At 47.1% G+C, this 16,626-nt stretch overlaps 1 long non-coding RNA gene across 1 annotated transcript; it reads left to right on the top strand.

Annotated features, from left to right (window-relative positions):
* Window positions 1–5,809: 5,809 nt before the first annotated feature.
* Window positions 5,810–11,733, top strand: LOC147651906 (uncharacterized). Its single transcript, XR_015289753.1, has 3 exons — window positions 5,810–6,088; window positions 6,243–6,400; window positions 6,987–11,733. It is a non-coding gene; the product is annotated as an uncharacterized LOC147651906 (long non-coding RNA).
* Window positions 11,734–16,626: the final 4,893 nt, after the last annotated feature.

The following is a 16,626-nucleotide window of genomic DNA, read 5'->3' as shown; positions in this document are numbered from 1 at the left end:
GTTGCTGGCCGTGGTCAGGTAGGCACAGTGCACGGTTGCTTGGAGAACATTCCACAGGGATGCCCAGGTCACTGGACATGGAAGGTGCTTGAGCAGGAGCTGTGACAACTAAGACATGGCAGCAGCAGATTCTTGTCCTCCTGTGGGAGGGCCTTCCCCTGTGCCAGGGGAAAAGCCTGTAGCTGGAGAACAAGGAGAGTCCTGGCGGAGCAGGCACGGTGCTGGGGTGCTCCTCCCTGCCTCCTCTTGCAGGCTGGGCTTTGTGGCAAGGGTTCTGTAGGTTCCATACTTTTCTCAATGTGGCACCATGGCAATTTTAGTGTGACTGTAACTGGGGGTTTGTGACTGCTGTCAGTGTAATTATCTGTCTGGTCAATAAAATGAAGGGTACTGAGAGCTGGCAGTTTGGGGGAATGAAGACTGACTTAATTACAGCAACCAAATCTCTCACATCTCCTGTCCACTGAAACACCAGCCGCCTTCATGTGCTGCCCTTTAACAGAGCTGCCTATCATGCATCTAAACAAACAAGTAGGGAAGACAGAGGGGAGATTGTTTGTCAGGGACGTGTCTTTGCGAGGGAGGAGCAGCAATATCTGCAGGAGGGACTGAGGTGAAACCCAACATCAAAGGCAAGAGGCTGTCAGCACATTTAACTTTACAGAAAACCTTCTCCTAATAAAAAAGGAATGACCTCGTTACTACGGACACTAACAGTTCCCAGGGGAACACCAGGAGACTGCTGCCTGCACTTTTAATATTCACTTTACAAACAAATGGGAAACCTTGAAAGAATTTCGGTGTTGTTCTTGGCAAGTTGTTACAATGCTGTGTCCTTATAAAAATCATTTAAGAATTTATGTGGTGTGAGTTTACTCTTCATCTGCTGATTTTTGTTGCTATCAATCTCCCTCCCTCTCACTGCCTGAGTCCCTGTGGGAAAGCCCAGGATGCCCATGGAGTGAGGTGCTGGCCACACCAGCAGGTTCAGCAGGAGGCACTGTTAAGCTTGGCTCTGACTGATGAGAGAGAGGACCTGTTTCTGGAGGAGATGCTCAAAAACTCTGTCTGGACCTGAGCCAAAGAGAGTAAGCCAAGTCCTGTCAGGAGGGTGAAGGGCAGGGTAGGCTTTGAGCTAGCTGCAGAACTGAGACAGGGGTATGGAGGGGAAAGCTGGGTCGCTGAAAGCTGGAAGGACCCTGAGTGTGACAGCCCTGCAGGCAGCCTGGTGTGCAGCAGTGTGGGGATGCAGGGTGGGCCAGTTCAGAGCTGCTCCTCTCAGCTTCTCCTGGCAGGAGTCACCAGATGCAATAATGCCAAGAAAGCTAGAGTGGAACAAATCTGTGTCTCTTCCAAGACTCTGTGAAAGAATCAGGGAGAAAATGCTGCTGCAAACTGAAAGAATACTTGCAAAGTGCGAGGCTGTTCAGTCAGCCAAATATCTCTGCAAATTACACGAGCGGTTTTTTTTCACAGACTAGGCTTTCTCCTCAAGTTACCACAGTCTGAGTGACCAGAAATCTTCCCTGATGTTTCCTTGGTGTTACATTTGCTATGTGGCACCTGAGGGAGGTTTGTAGAAATGGTTTCATTAGTGGGGGAGAATACTCTGCTCTGGAAATAAGCCCTTACAGCTGATGCCTCAAGCTCTTGAGTAGCCATCCACAAACTCTTACCCACACTTAGCTGGTGTGCAGCTGGGGGAGAAGCCCTTCCCCTCCTGGCACGTGCCCATGGTTATGTGCAGAGTCAGGCACACCCCAACACACATGAAAATGCACATAAACATACACATGGGTAATTTAACTTCCATGTGCCTATCCACACACACCATGCCTCTGTGCATGTTCCTCTTTTTTCATTTCCATTTACTCATACAAAGCAATCCATCCCTGGTGCAGATTTGCTTCCAGTTCTGACGGTCATATGAAACACAACTTTATGCTTTGTGTTCATCCTCTGTACAGCCAGACCTGACACCAAACTGTGGGAAATGCAGCTCATATTTGAATATCCTATCTGTAATTCATACCTGTTTCTCTAGGCATTTGCTTAGCATCCCTTCATTCCAGACTCTTGTCTAAAGTCAGGTTTCCTGACTACTGCTGCAAGGCAGAAGGCAGGTGCCTGCTGCTCCTCGAGGCTTTCTAGTGGAAGGATGAAGTACAGAAGAGGAAAATGCAATGATGGTAAGTAGGTTGTGGGAACAACACCATTCATTGGTACTCTAGGTATCAAAGTACTCACAAATGGGGAATTTACAAAAGACACTTCTGAGCCATTTTTACGGAAATCACAGACTGCTGTGAGCAGGAGAGTGCAGGCAGCTTCATGCAAGTGTAAGCTATTGCCCAGGAGCTGTCCTTTGCAGTTGTGAGCTGCTTAAGAAATTCAAGCGGCTCTTTCCATTGCCACACTCCTCTGTGGATGTCTGGGAGCAGGTGTTTATCCTTTGCAGAATCCTACTGGTTGCCCATGTCATGTGGGCTCAGCAAGGCCACACAGAGGTTTAAGCCAACTGTCTTCCACAGCCAGGAAAAGGAGAGGCCTCTTTCCTTATTCCAGCTGAATATCTCTAATAGGCATGTGGATCTAGCATTTTATTTTCCTTATCTTGTTTATTCCCAAATATTAGAGTGGTAATGGATAAATTCTTCTTCTGAAGGTTTGTAATTGCCAATTTGTCACGGAAAACTTTGACTAAAGGGTCCCTTTTGAAGTGCAGACAAGATGATGCTCTTTAGAGCACTGTAATGAGATCCAGGGAGACTCTGGCCCACTGCTGCTTTGAAACCCAAGTAGAGTGGAGCTGGAAGTTTTATGTGCTTTGTGAAGGTCTTAGAAATCTATGTACCAAATACTACAGGAAAAGCCAAATGTTAATACAGAAAGATGGGCCATATTTCTCTTTGCTTGAATGATGTAAATAAGCTGTTCTGGGAAAATGCAAAGAGTGTTTAGGAATATGTTTTTAGAATTACCTAGAAAAAGATCCTACCTCCTCTCTTCAAATCAAGGAAAATTAAGATTTCACATAAAATGAGATTTTGCATAGGAGTAAGAATGTTGTTAACATTTTTATTAATATGAATTAGAACTAGTATTATTGTTGTTACCCTCTTGTTAGCAGTAATATTAAATATGTAATATGATGATATCATATTTGTGCCATTGATTATTCTGCCAAAGCAAGGTAACTTGTTTATGTCTGCATTTATTTACACCCAAGGAAATTTTAAGTAACTCCTTTGTAGTGGAATTGAAGAAGACACTTCTGCTGCCAGGCTGTAATTTAAATAGGAATGAACTACCTGTGCAGGAACTTAGAAATGTTGGTGTGACTGGTCCTTCCAACAGAAAGTGTTATGACTGTAAAAATCATATTACTTTATTTTTTTCACATTACTGCTAGCAAGTGAAAAGTAGGAGGATAGACTTCCAAAGACCATCCTCGTCAACTTCACTTGTTCCCAGATAAACTTTTACATGCATATCTCTATAGCATCTTCCAGTTCCTAAAGGCACCTACAGGTAAACTGGAGACAGACTTTACTTTTTACAAGAGCATGTCACAGTAGGACAAGGGGGTATGGATTTATACCAAAAGAGGTCAGGTTTGGATTATATAGCAAGAAAAAATTCTTACTGTGAGGATGGTGAGACACTGGTACAGGTTGTGGATGCCCCATCCCTGGAAGTATTCAAGGCCAGGGTGGATGGGGCATTGAGCAACCTGGACTAGTGGAAGGTGTCACTGCCCATGGCAAGGGGGTTGGAACTGGATGATCTTTAAGATCCCTCCCAACCAAAGTACTCTATGATCTAACCTTGAGCAAAGATACAGCTCAACAGTGAATTAAAACCCAGTGAGTTTTGTGCCCAGAATTGCAAGTGCAAGAGGTCATACAAATGCTGGACCACAAGGAGGGATGGCTTGTAACTAATGGTTCAGAGGGAACTAGTAGGAAATCTGGGGTCACTGCCTGCCTCTGCCACAGATTTCCTTTATGTCCTTGCCTCATTCTCTTACTTTAGCTGTTCTCCAGCTAAAGGAGACAATGGTACCTCCCTAATGGTCTTGGGAAAGTCTCTTGAGACTGTGAAGAGGGAGGACTTTGTGAATATACTCCTCAGCAAAAGGGATTCCAGATTAGAACTGCCTTGGTCTGCTGCTGCTCCCCAAAGTTATTATATCAAATATCTGGAGCAGTAATAAAACTTCCCAATGTTTTCCTATTTGGGGATGAAGGACACATTTTGTTCAATAACCTGGAATAGCAATAGTTTTGAGCCCTAGTTTCTTGGTGTGCTTGTTTTTTGGGGGTTGTTTAGGGTTTGTTTTTTTGTTGTCGTTTTTGTTTTTTGGGGTGGTGTCTTTGTTTGTTTGGTTTGGTTTTGGATTTTTTTTAATGATTTTTGGTCATTGAAGTAAAATTCAAAATGCTTACCTCCTCCTTCAAGAGAATACTCCTTTAAGAAACAGTTAACAACTCATTCAGATTTTCTTCTGGATCATTTTTGTGTCTTTCTTCCTCTAACTGAAAGTTTGCAGTGCAGCCACCCATCTGTCAGAAGTTCTTTAGCTCTCCTTGCTGGTTAATTCCTGATGAGGCTGCAGGAAAGGACAGGTTAGTTTAGCTGTCTGCATTGGAGTGGAATATTGCCCTCTTCCTGCACCTTCCTGTCTGTTTGCTTTAGAAGTGTGGGACACTGAGTAACGCAGCAGAGAGGTATCACCTGCAAGCAAGGAAGTAAGAGCATGTCCTCTTGGTGGGATGCTGTTGTCCTCTCTGGATAGGTCTTCTTCCTTTCTAGGTGGGACAGTGTGGCCTCTTTAACCCCATCACTGGATCAGTGTTCCCAAACTGCACTAGTGTGATCATCCCACCTGAATTAAGCAAGTAGCTCCTGGGTTCTGACTCCACAATCCAGCCTTGGGTATCCCTCTCAGGCTGATGCACACCCCTCTTCCTCCCTCTCCCCTGAAGCCCCCTGCTTGTGGGCTCCTTGATATTTTCCAGTCCTTCCCTAATGAGCACTGCAGAATTACAGCTAATTAAGGATGTAAATGATGCTGGAGAGGGAGAGAGGGGGAGAGGATGGGAAGGGGCGGGGGGGGAGGGCAGCTACTTGCTGTGTGCAACTCTGCAGTAAAGTGTCTCCTACCTCAGCAGAAAAGTTATCACGGGAGACAATGTCAACTTTAGGGAGGGGGAGGGCCCTTCTCAGGGCTCCATCCCCGCCTGCAGCAGCCTCCGCCTCTCTTTCACTGTCGGCGCTGCAGATGCTGATGTCCTTCCTCCCAAATGCTGCTTTGTCAGCCGAAGCTGTCAGCGAGCCCTGGTCTCCCTCTCTGACACTTGCCACCACCCTCACCTGTGTGTCACCTGAGGGGTGAAGGGCTCACAAGACCTCAAAACCTGCTGGTGCTCTGGGTGAGCGAGCTGTTGTGTTCCTCTTGCTTGAAAAGGGATTTTGTCCCTCTGGTGTGGACCAGGCCCACCTCCACATTCAGAGGGTCAGAAAGAACACCATTGCTCAGGGGGAGGGTGGCTTTTGGCCATTTCTCCCGGACACTGAGGCACCAGCCTCTCTGGGCTGTCAGCTGCCAGTGCTGGCCCTGCTCCCCAGGGAAGGATTAGGACAAAATCTCTTGTCTCTCTCTGCAGCAGTGCCAACAGCTGGGACAGGGTGTGCAGGGTGACAGCTGTCAACTCCAGCCTCGCCACCCTCAGATACGTGGTTGCTCACACCTGGTTTGCTTTAGGAAATGCTCCTAAAAGGAGCAGCAGGGGCACTGGAGGAATGCAGGGCTCATTCAGCAAGGGGCTGCAAACCCTCCATCCCACCACCAGCCTTGGCTGGCAGCTCCTGCCCACACCAGGGAGCCAGGAGTCAGCCGGCTGGCAGCCCTGCTTTGGGGGGGTGATGATTCTGCTGGCGACGAGCAGCTGTTTGAACCCATTCCAGTCTCGCTGGGTCCTCCCGAGCGTGTTTCCAAGCACTCCGGGTCCCTGTTGGCGTATTTCTCTGCACATTGCCCGGATCAGTGAATTGCGGAGGGATGCCTGCCCTGGCACCACAGCCGGTCCGTCTGTCTGTCCCCTGGCCGGCTGAGGCAGGACGCACGCCCCGGGTCAAGGGAACGTGGCATTGGGTGGCTGCGACGGCAGCAGCGGTTTTTGTTGTTGTTTCCCCAGAACGCTGTGCAATATATTCCGATTTTTTTTCTTGTCATTAAGCCAGTGCCTCGGAGATGATGATGTAGTCCCTATGTGGGCCGCAGAAAGCACTTCGAGCCGTGCTGGAGTCGTGCTGGGTGGCTCTGATAGCAGAGCTAATGGGAGCGAATGGGATGCAACGAACTGTTCTAATGACACCAGCCAGGGAAGAGACAACAGTAAGAATAAATAAATGTTAACTATTTTCCTCTTCCAGACATTTGCATCTATTGCCATTAAGTTCATTTAAATAAGAGAGAGAGCGAGAAAGAAGGGGAAACTTACTACTACTCTTAATAACCAGTGTCTAAAAATAAATTAGGATGCTGGGATGCACTTAAGGCATTTTAAAAATAAGTCTGATTTTTCCCCCCTTTCCTCTTTTTTTTTTTTGAAGTGTTGGAGGGTTTTAATTTGGGCCAAGTAATTTTGGTGCAAACGCTTGGGCGCCTTTCGTTGGGAAATTGGGAGGAATGCAAACAAGATTTCACTTCATTAAACAGGGGCAAACAGTAGAGAAATTGCACTTACTTATGGAAATGACTTTTAAACATGAACAGCATTTACTTGCATTGCCTTGTGCTGAATTTTTTTTTTTTAAAAGATTATACATGTGAATAATTCACTGCAGGCCAATTAGATGATGATTTCATTTTTAACCTCCCTTCCTTGCCATCTTGCTGGTTGTCCCTTTCATTACAATTTCCATCCTCTTCCTTCCCTTCAATAAATTAATAAAGATCAAATAATCCTTCTTCCTTGCAGTGCCATGAGATAGCTTCTTGGAAAGGGTGTAAGGTGAGAAATTGGAGGATCCCCATCTACTGAACTGCCCTGGGATGTAGCAAGAATAACTCCATGGGATTTCTACAAGAAAAGCTGCACCCATGTGTTCAGGAATAAGGAATGGAAGGAATGAAAACTGGACAGGGAGATGAAGAAAAATGAAATGAAAAAAAAATGAAAGAGGGAGATGAAGAAAAAAAAATCTTCATGTTCTTTGCATGAGGAATCAGGTGCTGGAGAGAGGCTGAGCAAGCAGGACTCACCCTCTGTGAGGCTCCACTGATGCTGACAGGATCACACCAGTGTGATTTGGCTCTGGCTAAGCTGAAAGCAGCACTCGGGTGACTCTGTGACATTTCTGGGAACAGACTGATGCCCTGGAACTCTTCAGCATCCCAGGGGCCAGATGCAGGTAACAAAGATGTGGGGCCACTGCTCAAACAAGGCAACAATGGGCTGTAAAGAGGAAGCCAGAGGAAGGTGATGCTGACTTCTGCCAGAGGCCTGGGGTAACAACAAGTGGAGAGAGAGAGAGAGTTCTCCATGGGGCCTCGCTGTTTTTCCCCATTCTACAGATGATAGAAATTCTTGCTGTCGTTAACACGTGTCAGGGCTTTCCCCAGCTCACTGTGGAAAGCAGTCTGTGGGGTTTCATGCCAGCAGGGTCTGCTGGCAAAACTTTGAAGGTGCTGGGAAGAAGGAGCTCCAGAAGACACTGTCTCCCTCTGGTCCCCAGGTTTCTGCTTCTGCATTTCATCAGACGCCTGCCAGCTTAAAGGGGCATTGGCAGACTGTCCATGCAAATCCCAGTCATGCCTATAGGAAGGCAACACCTGTCCTCAAAATAGGTTTTTTCCAAACATTTAACCCCTGGAGCTCTTTTCAGTAATTAAATGATGAAATACAGAGCCTAAAAACCTCTAAGAACATAATAACAAAACACATGATTATTTCTATGTAAAAAATCAACTGATCTGGCTGTTCAGTTTCTTATGTGACTTTTAATTGTATATTAAACTGCTATCTTCCTTTCATCTGCCCTAAAATGAAGGAGAAATTCTGGTGCCATCCCAGTGAAACTTCCAGTCCCCTGTCATTGCAAGGGCAAAGGTAAATTGGTATATCTTCCCTCCTTACATCACCAACAGTATACCTTGTTTATTTGCTAAGCAAGAGGTTTTTCCCTGATGTCAACAGAGTCACACTGCAGAAGAGCCACTGCTGATGGGGTCTGTTCCAGCCTGTGGGGTGTCTGTCCTGTCTTCTCCCTACAGGTGGTGAAACAGAACCATGGAGCAGGTAGGACACCTGTTTACTGCTGTATGCCCTGGCCAAGAATAGGCAGTAGTGCAACAGCTGGGACTCTGGCCAGAAGTAGGACTGTCCATAATTTTGTTTCTTCTTCAGCTCTCACTTTAAAGTTTGTTTTAATGGAAAAGATCTTCCTGGGAAACTCCCCTTCACATTGCTGGTAGTTGTCACAGCACCGTGTCACCGCTTTCTTCAACCCCGTCTCTGCTGCTTCTGAAGCCATCACTGTCTTCCTCCAGGAGCTCTTATCTTGCACTGTCCCAGCCTCTGAACTGCTTCCCACAATGTTTCATGCTCATTTTGTCAGTGTGTCCTTTCTCACCAGATCAGATTCCCAGCCTTTCTGTGCTTCAGTGTTTTTATGGCTCTTCACTGGTTACAGTTTTATTGGGAAAGAGGCGGCTGCAAGCAGTGACCTGTGATTTCCAGGGAAGGGGAGAGCAAGGAAACTTCAAGCAGCATGGCCTCCCGCTGGGAGCTGTCCCTTTTAGAGCCCTTGTGTCAATTATGACTTCCCCACTCTATTTGTTTACCCTGGGGAAGCCCAGCATGCTCCCTTCAGGGCTTGAGGCAGGCAAATTCCCTGTCCCAGCAATAGCGCGAAGGTCTTTCAGCCTAGGCTCAGGAACTCTGCATTGCCTATTTCTGAGTCAACTTGCAGCATCAGGACCTAAGCTCCATGGAACAGGTTCCCTAAGGAAAACCTTAGAGTGAAAGTGGGCTTTCACTTTCACTCTGGCATTTCTGTTGTATTCAGCATCCTCCAGCTGGGGCTGGAGTTGAGGAACACAGAGAGCAGTGAGCCCACATTACAACATGCCTTAGCTCTGTGACTGCTGCTGCTACCTGTAGTGTAGACTGCAGGACATTTTCTAGCTGTTCCTGACAGCTATTCCAAACAAACTCCAACATAGGGTCTTCATCCTGGAATATCCACGACTGGAGTCATTCAGAGACATCATCCTGAGAATCTCTGTGGAGAGATAAGCCCAGAAACACCAGCTATGAAAGAGCTGAGCTCTGTCTGTAGGAGAGGTGCTTCCATCTGCCACACACTTCTTGAATTCAGGGATGGGACCCTCCAGGCTGTTTGGCTAGTCTGTTGACCTCAGCAGGTTTATCACTAGGGACAAGTTTAGCTCCATGCACATTAACCTGCCCCTGAAGGACCTTTGAGGCCAAGGGCTATGTGGGGTGGGCACCCACATCAGCCCTTCGCCATGGGCACCCTCTTGCTGAGCTGCTTGTGCAGCACCTGGAACCAGGAAATGGTCTTGGGTCCTGGCCATCCCCATGTCCATGAGAGACATGAGGGTCATCTGCTGGGAGGGCAGGGCAAGGCAAGGCAAGGCAAGGCAAGGCAAGGCAAGGCAAGGCAAACATCCACTGTGCAGTCAAAGAATGTTGGGCTGAGGAGGACTTCAGAGGGTTTTGGTTATCTGACTCTGAAATGAGCTTTGTTCCTTTCTTCAGCCTCTAATGACAGACACTGTCTCTGGGCAGTGAATCACCAACCTCAGGAAGAGGTGAGTAAGTGTCAGGCACTATTATTGACATTCCTGCTGACATGCTCCCTTCACAGAGCACATCCCTGGGGCCTGGAGAGCGCAGGGCTGGGCTCCCTGAACAAGGCTTGGAGAAGATGCTGGACTGAGAGACTGAGACCTCCCAGCAGGATTTCTACCCACAGCTGCAATTCTTGAGATCCACCCTTGTTTCCCACCTGGGCTCTACAGAGAATTAGGAGTGGCAGAGTGCTGATGGCACTGGAGAGCTGCTGGTCAAGCTGTCAAATACCTTCAGGGCTTGAAAAGCAATGTCAGCAGCATCCCCTGAGTGTTATATACTTATTTTCTAAAGCCAGCAGTGTTAGCTTTGAAGCGGGGTGAGCACACCCATTTCACCCCATCATTGGTGAAAATCACACTATTAAGAACTGGCCAAAACATGACATTTTCTACAGTGAACTTCAAATGATATTCAGTATGGGCAGAGCAAGGACAGTTTTCTCTCACCAATACTTCTTCAATATTTTTGATAGCAGATGAAAAATCTTTCAATTTAAGAAAAAAATCCCTTTTATTTAGCTTTTAAAAGAATTTAAAGTATTTGTAGGTAAGAAAAAAATCAATCTGGACATCTTCTCAATTTATTGTGCTTAAAATATAAATGCAGAGTATGTTTCTGGAAATTAGCTTCCATTGGACAAAAAACTGCAGGGCCTGTAGGGTTTTGTAATAATAGGAGAAATATTTGGAGAAACAAGAAAAAAATCACAGTGTTTCTGGAAGAGTTTTGGAAGTAAATATGGCAAGTATAAATTGGAAAATATAGAAATACTCCCTACCTTTCAATTCTCAAAGTTTAAGAAGACTTTGGATATTTGTGACTCTTTGCTTTATAGAAAGGATGGTACCATACTGGTACTGTGCCCTCGTAGCGTGTATCGATTCACTTTAGAGGAGTGCACAGACTTTTACAAATGTATTTTCTTCTCCTTCTCCTCCTCCTTCCAAAATACAGATCTATTTCTTTATCTGCTTTACATGACTGTGAGGACCAAGACACAGACATGGGAGTGGCCTTAATCAAGGTCACACTGCACAAATTATCGTGGCAAGAGTCCCTCATCAGTTGCTGTGGGGAATAGTAGAGGAAAATGTTGTCCAGTATCATATGTTGGACTACCATCATGGCACTGTCTTTCAAGTCCATCCAGTGATCACCAAATACTCTTGCCATCTCTGACAAGCAGAAGAAATAGGCTGGTCCAAACTGACTTCTACAGTCACTGGCTACAGCCACTGAAGTCCTTGCAGAAGGAGAAACTTGGGCTGTCACTGGCTGAAGATACCCCAGGTTACCATGAAGATGTTACAAACTGAGGCACATTCATACTGTGTCTGTTTTTCCTGACCTCGGGGTCACATGCAAGGAAACAATTGGTGGGAAAGCAAAGGGGAAAAGAACAGTTATTCCTGGTGCTCTGACAGAAGGAATAAGAATGTAGGGGCACCTGGGATGGCCATGGAACAAAAAACCTAAAACATCTTTTCACCCATTCGTTCTGCATTTTCCACTCTGTGGGTCCTGCTCCCCTCTTTCCTCACCCTCCCCCAGCTTGCCTGGCAATTCAGGAAGAAGAGGCCAAGGAGAGTAATATTGTGCTGAAGATAGGACTGGAAGGGCAGTAATTTAGACTCAGAGGCTTATAGTATTATTGCCTGCAAAGCCATTCATGGGAAATGATTCCACCCATCCCCATTCCGCTCCCCCCATCCCGCTCTCCTTGCTCTGCAATAACAATAACAGAAATGCCTTCAGGAGGCTTTTCTACTCAAAATGCAGGCAAAGGAGCACTTTTCTCCACCACCCCTCTTCTTTCCCTTCTCTTTTCCCTGCACTTGCTTGTCCCCCCTGCCTCTAAGCCTAACTGCTGCTCCCTCCCTTCTCCCCTCCCCCCACCACGGGATAAAAAAATAAAAATAATAATAGGGGTAATAAGAGAGGAGGTAATGGAACGTTCTCCAACTGGGCACATGTCAGAAGCCATTATATGTGGTGCAGATTTGCATAATTCAAGAAGCATCAAATTAAATTTGCATAATTCCTTTGATTACACTTGTTATTAAATGTAAGTGACATTGATTTACAAAATGGCCCAATATAAGGTTAATAGCAAATGTCACCTTCCAGCAGGGTGAATAGGGTGCGTGTGCGGTGGTGGTGGTGATGGAGGAGGGGGAGAGGGGGGCCTGGGGAGGAAGGCGAGCAGACAATTGATTTCTGCTCCTCTCTCTTCCTTAAAGGGCTCAGGTCTCCTTTGCAGAGGAGCCCTCGAATCTCCAAGGGCTGCCCTGGGCTCTCATGGGGACACAGTGGCATCAGGACACCCTGCCAAGTGGCATTGGTGCCATGACTCTGCTGCCTCCTGCTCTGCACCGAGTCACAGCATGACCACTGAGCCAGCTCCCAGTGGGAGCCAGGCAAAGTGGAAGGAGCAGGGAAAGCCAAAAAGTGTCTATCCCAGGCTGTGGTGGGTTCCACACGGGCCCAGGCATGCTTGGTGGGCAGGAAAAGTGGCTTGTACAGCATCTTCGCAGGAAGGTCTCATTGAGGCAAGATTTTTAAAATAGTATGTGAGCTGGATGTGGGCTGTGTCCAACTGGCAGCACACCCTGTACATCTGCTGGGACAGCACTGGGAGGGAGTGAGAGTGATGGTAGGAGCAGTGCCTGAAATGCCAGCTCTGATGGCAGAGATTCCACGGTAAAAACACATTTGTGATTACAAGAAGACCTGCAAGTTACATGAAGAACTGCAGCCATAAATGAAAGCCTCTGTGCCATACATACAGAGCTGCTGGTGATACAGGTCCATCACCCCGGCCCCCTGCTCGGCCTGGTATGACAGGACTTGGAATCAAACACCACCAGGGTACCCTAGGGGCTGTGACAGGAGTAGGGCATCCATTGTGCTAACATGGGCCTTAGACCATCTTCAACACTTGCCTAGTGAGCAGATTCCATCTCTCAACATCTTTTTGGCTCTTTTCATTCTGTACTTTTCTCCAGGAAGTTCATGTGATTTCATGGAGGGAAACTGACTGATAAGTTTTGTGGGCACCTGAAGACTGTAGTGATGAAATAAAGTCATGTGTGTACCAGAACAGGATGAATTGCAGCCTTCTAGTCACAAGAAGTTTCCATACCTAGCTATAACCGGGTTTTGGTTCTGCTGAAATATTTTTTTGCAAGTCAAGAGACTGGCTGAAGGGGGAACAGGGACCCACAGCTACCTTTTTGGTTAAACTCTCTTGTTCAAGGAGGAAAAGGATGCTTCTTTTGGTGTCTGTAAACATTGTCTAATAGCATCCAAACAAAATTAGAACTAAATCTCTCTCTGAGCTGACTGTCAGAGGGTTTTTCAGAATGTTTCAGAAGAAAAGGCACCCACCATTTGCAGCAAGAAGGATACGGTGATTGGTATAAAATTCCAGGTAGCTGCCATTTGCAACTGATTTTTGTACTCTCATAAGCCCTCTGAAGCTCTAGAAGTCCATACCCAGGATAAAATCAGTGCACCCACCTTTCAGATCCCAACACGATCACATGAAGTCAGGTCTAATAATCAAAATTATTACCTACTGAATGAGAGACATGAAATGTATTTTACAGGCCTTTGGACAATCTAAAAGGAAGCTGCAGTATGAACATTTCTAATGCCCTACACAGTGTCCCATATCAGTTGAAGAGCATTGCCGTGCTGCATCCCAAGTACCCAATACTTGCTCCACAGCAGAATTTATTATGAGCCTCCTGAACCCAGATTCTCAAGGGTGCCCAGCAAATTGTACTGCCAAACTTCAGACAGTTGAAGTAAACACCTTTTTGAGATTATGCACATTTATAGTGGCTAATGGCTCAGGCCTGGGTTCCATTCCTGTTGTGAGGAAAGAAGATGAAATGTCTGGGTTTGGTGGATGGACTTAAAAGGGTGAATGGAATACGCAGGACCATTGTGCACACCCCAGATTTCTTGGGAGCATGCAGGAGGCATCTTTGTGCAATGTCAAGGGATTGGTCTTTACTTTGAATATTTGTGTCTTTTGAGCAGGTGTTGTGCTTCCCCCTGCAAAGCAGCACTCCCCCGCGGCCCGGTGACAGGCCCCTTAACGCAGAAGACGCAGGTTGTATTCCCAGCCCTGTCAATCCTGTGCTCTCTACTGCATCCCTTCCACACCCGGGCACATCTTGGCTGGTGAGCCTGCAAACTCTTTGAAGCTCTACTTCAGATCCCTCTCGGTGCTCTCACAGACTGCTCGACACATTGGTTCCCAAGTGTGTGTCTCTTGCTTCCCTTCTGAGGCTGGCAGGGATGTTTGAGCAGGTCCTGACCCAGACCCCGTCAGGCTGCATCAGCCCTTAATGCACTGTCTGAAAACCAGCTGCTGGCACTACAGGTTTGTAGGGTATTGCAGAGGGTGTTCCTCCTCAAGACCTCTGTCTTGAAACTCAGTGTCAATCACACTCCCTGGCCATCATGCCCACTCTGGCATGGGGATGCTGGCTTGAATGAGGAGAGCGAGAGCCTTGTTTTTAACATGGATTAAGGGGCTGTGAAATTTGCTGCCAGGTTTGGAGGTGCAAGGGACACAAGCCCAGACATGGCTGGTGCTCACGTGTGCAATTGCATCCTGAGCTATTTTCGTGCCAGCATAAGCCGTAACTCTCCCAGGTCAAAGTTGGCATGGGCAGAGGCAGTTAGCACTGGCAGCTGCTCCTGCTGCTTTGCCAGGGGAGAGGGTCATTTCTTTTCCCTTCCTCTTGCTAGTTTGGCAGCTGCCAGGCTGGTACAGAGCTCCCCTCGCCGTCAGAAGGATGTGGAGCCGGGCTGGAGCCCCCGGAAGCTGGCAACAGGCAATCAGGCAGCGGTGAGAGAGACTCTTATTAAGGGTAACCCTGGCTCTGGCTGACAATTGCTGACATCGTCATATTTAGCACCCGCATGCAGCGAGCCTGAGAGACACTCACGCACTGGGTGAGCCAACTGCAAATTAATCGTCAGTTCATTACTGCTCTGTGCCTTTCATCCTGACAGCAGCCTTTCAAACGTGGATATAATTGGAAGGGTCCATGTGGCAGGAATTTGGTGAGGGCTGGGAGGGAGAGACCTCAGCTCCCCCTATCCTTTCCTCTCTCTCCATTTCTCAGGCTGAGTTCTGGGAACAAACAGCAAGCTTAGGACAGGCTGATGAAGGAAATTAATCTCTCCTTCCCCTGCATCTTGTTCGGGCCACCTACACCCCTTGACATGCATTGAGATCTTCGTACCAGGAAATCTGTTTGCATCCAGGAGGTTCCCTCAAGCTATAATTACCCTCAGCTTGCAAACAAAGTGTACAGAGTAGTAGGGCTGCCTGTGAGAACTTGAATATGTGCATCATTGTTACTGCTGGTGGTGGGTGTTTCTGCTGTGGTTATTGCTGTGCTGCTGGGAGGTTCTGTCTGCACAGGCACAGCGCAAAGTGAATCTCCAGCCAGGAAGGTTTTACAGGCAAGGGCCAACACTGAGGAGCAGAGTTTGGGTGGGGAGGGGAGTGGTAGGTGGGACAGAATTTACTTCTATCATCCTTGGGTACTCGTTCTCTGAAAAAAGACACAAAACTTTGGATTTTATTCATTATGGCATAGCATGGAACACCATTCTGTGCCTCAGTTTCCCTGATGGTCAGAGGGATGTGAATATGCTCATCCTTGTGATAGGAACAGCCACTCCCAGGACACTGTGAAGTTTTATCTGCTTCTGTAGAGTGAATGGCAGGATGAGGCTGCTCTGACAAAGCCACGGGGCATGAAATTACCCCAAGGCAGGACATCCATGGCACTAGGAGTGTGACATGGGCTTGAGATTTTGTTTGGGTTTATTTGATTTGGTTTGTTTGATATTAGGAGATGGTATTAAAAGAAATGGTTGATGTAATCCCAATGTCCTGTTTGCCACACTTGAAAACAAAGGGAAGGGGTTTCTCAAAACTTTGGTTTTTTAATAGGAAGCCACACTTGTGAAGTGATGGAGCTGGCTAGGGGTGATCAGGGAAAAAGGCTTTCTTTAGAAGCCCTTTTAGAGGGAAACAGCTTTGCAGCACTTCTGGGAAATTGTTTTCCTCATTTTTAAACTTTTGCTAGTCAATGTAGAAGCACTTTCCAAATGGCCTGTTCTGGTGGGCCCATCCTCTCCAAGCTCCCTCTGCACAGGTTCCAGTTCTGCCTGGAGGGATGCAACAGCTGAGGGTCTGAGGAGGGGACGCAGTCTCAGAGATAGGCTCAGGGTCTGTGCTGACCATGTGCCTGCTGGAAATGACAGGGGAAGGCTTAAGCACTTCCAACAACCTGTTTTGTGACTTCCTGAGTTGTGCTAATTTGCTTCCCTCAGTGGTCTAAAGGATGAGGCTGTGGTGCTTTTCTAGGAGACAGAGGGAGTCATGCCATGGGGACTCTGGCCCCCCTTCACCGCGTGCCCCCCCTGCTCCTCCCGTGCAAAAGTTATTGTCGTATTCGGTGGAGTCTCAGGTAGGCAGATGAATGGGAAATGTTCCTCTCCATTACTAGCTGCACTTGACTGGAGTCTCATTACATTACGATGGCGCTTTAGCAGGCGAATGGGCCTTGCGTCTGGGTTCCCAGCACCCCTCATACCTCCCTGATAACGTAAATTACCCTCCGCCTCATTGCCTCAAATGATCAAACATCAAATTGCTAGTAAAAAAAAAAAAAAAAAAAAAAAAAAGGAGGAAAAAAGAGAGGAA

This window comes from Cyanistes caeruleus, chromosome 8 (assembly GCF_971803275.1).
Source record: "Cyanistes caeruleus chromosome 8, bCyaCae1.hap1.1, whole genome shotgun sequence".
Classification (NCBI taxonomy): domain Eukaryota; kingdom Metazoa; phylum Chordata; class Aves; order Passeriformes; family Paridae; genus Cyanistes; species Cyanistes caeruleus.
The sequence above is the reverse complement of the archived record's forward strand: the minus strand, read 5'-3'. Positions and strand labels throughout refer to the sequence as shown.